This window comes from Cryptomeria japonica, chromosome 6 (assembly GCF_030272615.1).
Source record: "Cryptomeria japonica chromosome 6, Sugi_1.0, whole genome shotgun sequence".
Lineage (NCBI taxonomy): Eukaryota > Viridiplantae > Streptophyta > Pinopsida > Cupressales > Cupressaceae > Cryptomeria > Cryptomeria japonica.
In genome coordinates, this window is record NC_081410.1 from 188,538,838 (window position 1) to 188,545,134 (window position 6,297).

Sequence of the window (6,297 nt, forward strand, 5' to 3'; positions counted from 1 at the left end):
TTCCTCCTCACTACTTTCAGAATCTAATTGTTGTTCTGACTCTTCTGAAGTTGATTTTTTAGAAGAAAAGTACTCCAATTATTTTCCCTTTGCTTTAATAGTACACTTATGTGAAGGGTCTTAGGGCTCTCTGAAATGAAAACAAAGTTTCTTTCTTTTGAGCTCATTCAATTGATCATTGTCAACTCTCCCTGAATCCACTTGAGGTGGAGAGGAATCACTCTGTTTCTTGTCCTTTTCTTTTTTCTATGGGAAACTCTTAGACTGAAATCTACTTTTTGAGCTAGAAGCCTCCATGTCCCTAGCATTCTTTTTTGTTGTTTTTGTTGTGCTAGAGATATCCCCACGACCTAGCCCAACGCCCAACCCACCTTACCTTGGACTTACTTATTTCCAAGTTGGGGTTAGGAAGGGGCAAGTTGAGGCGAGACTAATCCTTTGGGGATGCACGAAATCACCTGTAAACCACGTGCATCAGGTAAGCCCAGGCCTCAAAGTCAAACTCATAACCAATGGGGAGAAAACCCACGACCCAAGCCAACTCTGCTACCCATGCGGGTTAATATCCCATGTCCCTAGAATTATTAATGGCCTCCTATAGTGTAGGGGGATTGACGAACTTAATCCAACCTCTCAATGGATCAACCAATCCATCCATAAAAAGCACCATGATCCTCCTTTGTGATATATCTATAACTAATACTAAGAGTCTCTAGAACTTTGAGCTATAGTTCTCTAGTGGTCCCCATTTTTTCAACTGTGCCAACTCCTTGAAATGTAGTTTTGGATCCTTCCTATCAAATCTCTCTATCAATTGTTCTATAAACTCAATGTAGGAAGTGATTTGGTCATGTCCCATAGTCACCATGCCATGGTGCCACCACTCATGTGCAACTCCATCTAGGTGTATAGCGACATATTTAATGGTTTCTTCTTTGGGCATAAAATTAAGTTGAAGGTAAGTATCCACCTTTTGAACCCATGCTCATGTTGTAGTCTTCCCAAAAGCATCAAAATACGGTAGAGACAACTTCCCTACTTTCTTCCACAACTTGAAGTTTTGGTTCCTGTCTCCTTCATGAGGCATGTGTCGCATCCTCGCATCAATGTAATCTTGTAGAGATATAACTGCTTGAAAATTGGGTCCTCCACTCTCCCAATCTTTTCTAAATTGATCCTGTAAGTTGGTGATCTAAGGTTCATTCACAAGTTGTGTTGGTGTCCTTGTTGGGAAGGTGGGCAGAAGCAATCTAGAGCTCATTGTTCTAGTGGGTTGAGCTACATGACCAAAGTCGTCATCCACATTTCCTCCTCCATTACCCCTATTTGTATTTTATCTGCCATTATTATCTCCATTGATTCCACCATTTTATCCATTATTACCTCCATTCTAATTATTCCCACCATTATTTCTACCATTGTTTTCACCACCCAAATTATTCACATTAATACCCATCTAGCAAGCTATCATATGTGTTAGCAAGTCCAAATGTTGATTCTATTGTTGTGCTCTTTGTTCTACTAATTGTTGTCCTTGAACTAGTGTGTCCAATAATTGTATAAATCTCTCCTCACCTGGATCCCATCTCTCACCCATATTGTCAATGTTTTGTTCTCATGTAACTCCTTGTTCTTCTGGACCTATATTAAGTACTGCTCTATTTATTCATGTGTTGTAATGGTGGGTGAAGGGTTGTTGATCATAACCTGACATGTCATTGTTTTCTCATATTATACCCTCCAGGATAGCAAGATACACAACTCTGGTAGCATTGTAATAACCACCCCTGTTTCGTTCTAATTTTCAGTTTTGATGGTTTGGGATTTTGTCAAACACTTGGCATGCAAACCTCTGAATTCTGATTTTCTTTGGGTTTGATATGAATTTTTGAGTTTTTATTTTTTAAATTTTGGATCGACTAAATTGCATTTACAAGCACTATATAAGAAAGAACATAACAAACTACTAACAATACCAAAGGAACCCTTTATTCATGAAATATAAGGTTTGATTACAAATAAATCAAGTTTAATAGGGAGTTTATCAAACTATAACAACAAATACAAACCCAAAGTATTGGAATGTTCAACAATTACAGCATACCCAGATGATGCATGACTCCAAGGGAAATGGGATGAGAAATTTAGAAAACCATATGATGATGAAACAAACTCAAATCAAGCTTTCACAAGTATGAAATTCTGCTGCAAACATTGTTCACGCACTATAGCAGCATTGTTCATGGGGTTGTTCATGGAATTGTTCTCAACACTATAGCAATCTTTAAATATTTCTTTCTCCTATATTTGGTATGGTCTAATCATACAGAGTGTGCAGTAGCAATACGATTTGGAAGAAAACAAGCCACACCACTAATCAAACTCTCCAGGCAAGGCCACAATGAAAGAAGGAATAACTACAATGCAAACTTCTTATTTTCACCTTATTACTTCCATCAAATCTCCAGACTATGTCTTCCAACAACTTAAGAGATTGCTAGCAAAGAGGGATTTCGTCCTCCAAGCCCTAGAGAAGAATTCTCCAAACAAATTCACAATTTCATCAATTCACCAAACATACTAAATGGAAGCTCTTCCATCTCTTTTATAATGTTCTCACAAGAGCTCATTCCTTTGTTTTGTCAATGTGGGATAAAACATAACTCCCTTTATGTAACTTATATCTCTCACATATTATAAAATAAAGGGGACTCTTTTATTTAAATATTTCCCACAAACTATATTGTATACATTAATAAAGTTAAATATTTAAATTTAACTTTATAAAATAACTTTATTAACGCACAATAAATCATATCAATGATAAATAAATCTTCTTGTTGATTTTAAACAATTACCATTGACATGTCACCGCTTCTAGATGTCCAATCGTGTCCAAAATAAATTACTATCAATAGTCAGTATGCCCAAAAGTACCTCAAAACCCCTTAGAATGGCCTGCAACTGAAATTGCCTAGGCCAAATGGCCCCTAATTCCCTTTAATGTCCTGGTTATCCTACGGGACCATGATTTAATAGGCTAACAACAATTCGAGAGCTAACTGGCTAGAAAGGGGACATTACATAAAGGATGAATGATGATTGACTACCTACAAGAGAGAAATACTAGTGACACATTTATTGTGAAAGCTATCTAATAATTCTATGATGATTTGATCATGCAAATATCCTACAATGACACTTCTAAATGCATGACCTTAGACACACAATTTTGAATTTTTATGATGGTCAACAACTAAATTACAAGAATTTTAGAATTGGAATGGAGGAATTCGAAATTTGAAAGTTTTGGGTGGGGCCATGCCATTGATCCTATCTAAGGATATAATTATGATTACAATCTTTTCTAAGGTGAATAAACTATCAATAAATTATATTGAAAAGATTTTAACTAGGTAATCTTATACGATAACCTAAAATCAAACATCTAAAACATCAACACATATTAACATAACCATAAAGAGAAAAAAATATCGAAAATATATACTTTACCATTTAATATATTTTGAGAAATCATTTTTTTATTTTATGTACAAAAAAAACTCTTTTAGACCAAATTTTAATTTCAAAGTGGATGTAATTTCAAGTTCAAAGTGATTGTAATTTTTTATTTAAAAATTGAAACATTCAAATTTGGTAACTTTTATTTTTAAAAGAATTAAATGATCTTTGTAGTCTTGACATGTGACAGATAGGTGAAACTAGTGAATATGTTTAGCTTGCTAGCTTTTAAGCTATCCGATGTTATGGCCTCATTTTGCACTATATATACATGTTAGTAGTCAAAATAGCTTTGAATTCATTTACATCTGTTAAAATGGTGTGCAAGGATTTTTAGCTTGGCCCTTGCTCCAGATGAGGCCACAAATGGGAGACCTTATCCCTAACATTAACACTCGACCTCCCTCCTTCTCCTCATTGGCATTAAAGTTAGTTGACCTTCTCCTTGACGATGTCTTCCTCTTCTTCATCCTTCTCTCTTCGCCCTCTATGGGGTTTGAACCTTCGTGGCACCATTAACCATGCCACTTTTTCACTGTTACACCACGAGGTCAACCCCAACTTTTTATTAGAGATATTGGTTTTGATATGGATGCCAAGTTATTTATAAGAATAGAATATGAAGTTTTATTTTAATTGAAAATAGCATTACAGGGAAAGTTAAGTAGAAGAAAGAACATGTGGATGAATCATAATATCAAGTGGATGATTAAATAAGGCATTAACTTGTAAGAGTATTCAAGCACACCTCCAAAAATGAAAAGATATATGTAAAACAAAGTCAAGACAATCATGTGGACAAAACAACTTGAAGGATAGAGACAACATCATGCCACATTATTTAATATTACTTATGACCATGAACAAAAAGTATATATACAACTACCTAGAAGATAAAATAGAAAGTTACAACTTGGATTAGAAGACTAGCTCACATCATCTTACTTATGTGAGATTATAATATGAACACCATTAAAGAAAATTGAACAGATAGAATATATTATTTTTACACTTTGAAATTATTAGAAACATAATGAACCTACATAGAATATCTAACTTAAAAAACTTAGTGATATCTTAGAAATGAAATCCTTAACTAGATACATTTTTTATTCATAAATAAATAAATATAATTCAATCTTAATTAAACAATATCTATCAAAATTATTTATATAATTTATTTTTGACAACTAATAATTACCTTTTTTAATGTATTCTACTGTATCACTTGATTCAATATTAAAAAATAAATTATTTATATACAATTTCTATTTATTTATTTTCAACCTTAAATAATATAAACTAGGTAGTTAATCTCATCAACATTATTAAACTAGTGGTTTTTTGGGAACTTAAAACTTTCCAAATTTCTTGTAGCCTAAAAAATAGACAATACAACCGATCAATGGGAATACCCAATATATTATGCAATTGTACACATTAATATAACCCTTGCCATAAATTTCAATCACCATTCTCTCTACTTATTAATATATTTTAGATCATCTACTATGTACCCAATGTATGTGGACATTATGTCATTCTTTTGTTTGCTTTCGAAAAAACATTTGAAGTCTTTTCCAAAGAATGTATGATAGGTAGGACGACAAGTATGAAAGCCACGGGCCCTCCAAATTGGAGGGAATCGGGAATCGTGGAAAACGTGTAAGGCGCAGATTCATTCCTCAGATCTTGGACTGCCCGTGCCTGTCAACATCTGGCAAAAAATCTGAGCCTCTTTAGGCAATTCAAATTTTATAAAAATCCATAATACTCACGGGAATTTTGAAATATATTTTTTTAATTTTTTAGTAGGATTCGAACTGGAGTCCTAGTACTCATGGGTCATGGTACTTATATAGCTTTGGTTGAGGTTGGTTAGTTTTAGGTAGATCGAGGGTAAGGTTATTATCAATTGATTTTCACAATGAGAGTACTCTTCTTTTCAAGAGTGTTTTTTTTAAGGTTGTTGAGTACAAATTAGAGATATTGTCTAGCTAGATAGTCAAGGAAATTTGTTAGAGTTAGTCCAATCAAAAGCATCACATTCATGAGAAGAGGTAGAAGGTGGCTTTTAAGGTTGAGATCAATTGTGAATAGCATTAGCTTTGTTTTCCAAGGGCTCGGAGCCACAAGACCTAGATCGATGGTCTCTTCTAGTAGACTAGTTGTGACCGCATTGGTAACCTCAAGGAGGAGAAGAGGAAGAAAATGTGACTTTGAGAAGAATGCATAGATCATTACCTTAGTGATCCAAAACCTCTTGTAAATGTGTCACCTTGTACCTAAATTTGCATAAACACATTAGAGAAAACTATAGGTTTAGTATACAAAGAAAAATGAACATCAAGTAAACATCTTATATGAAAAAGTTGCATTTATATCGTCCCATTGATGAAGAGAATTTTCAGCCTAAAAGAATGCTAAGTTTGGGTATACTTGAAAGGAAGACAAGGCCAAATTCTAAAACCATATGCCATGAAAAATGAGTAGATAAAAAATGCTTTAAAAAATCATGAATTAAATTCCAAGCTTTTTGGGCTTTGGTGAAAAACCATGAGAGATACTTGAGAATCTCAAACTATCCACAAAATGTATAATGGAGATTAAGAACTCCTAGATAAGCTAAACAAAACCAAACATAAGGCCTTGATAAAGATTGCACCAAACAAAATGGGTCAATTTAGGTTCAAGAATGGCGATGCTAACTTGTGCATCATGGGGCTATCTATGCAAAGATTGGAATTTACAAATTCCTTATGCCAAGTAGTGAAT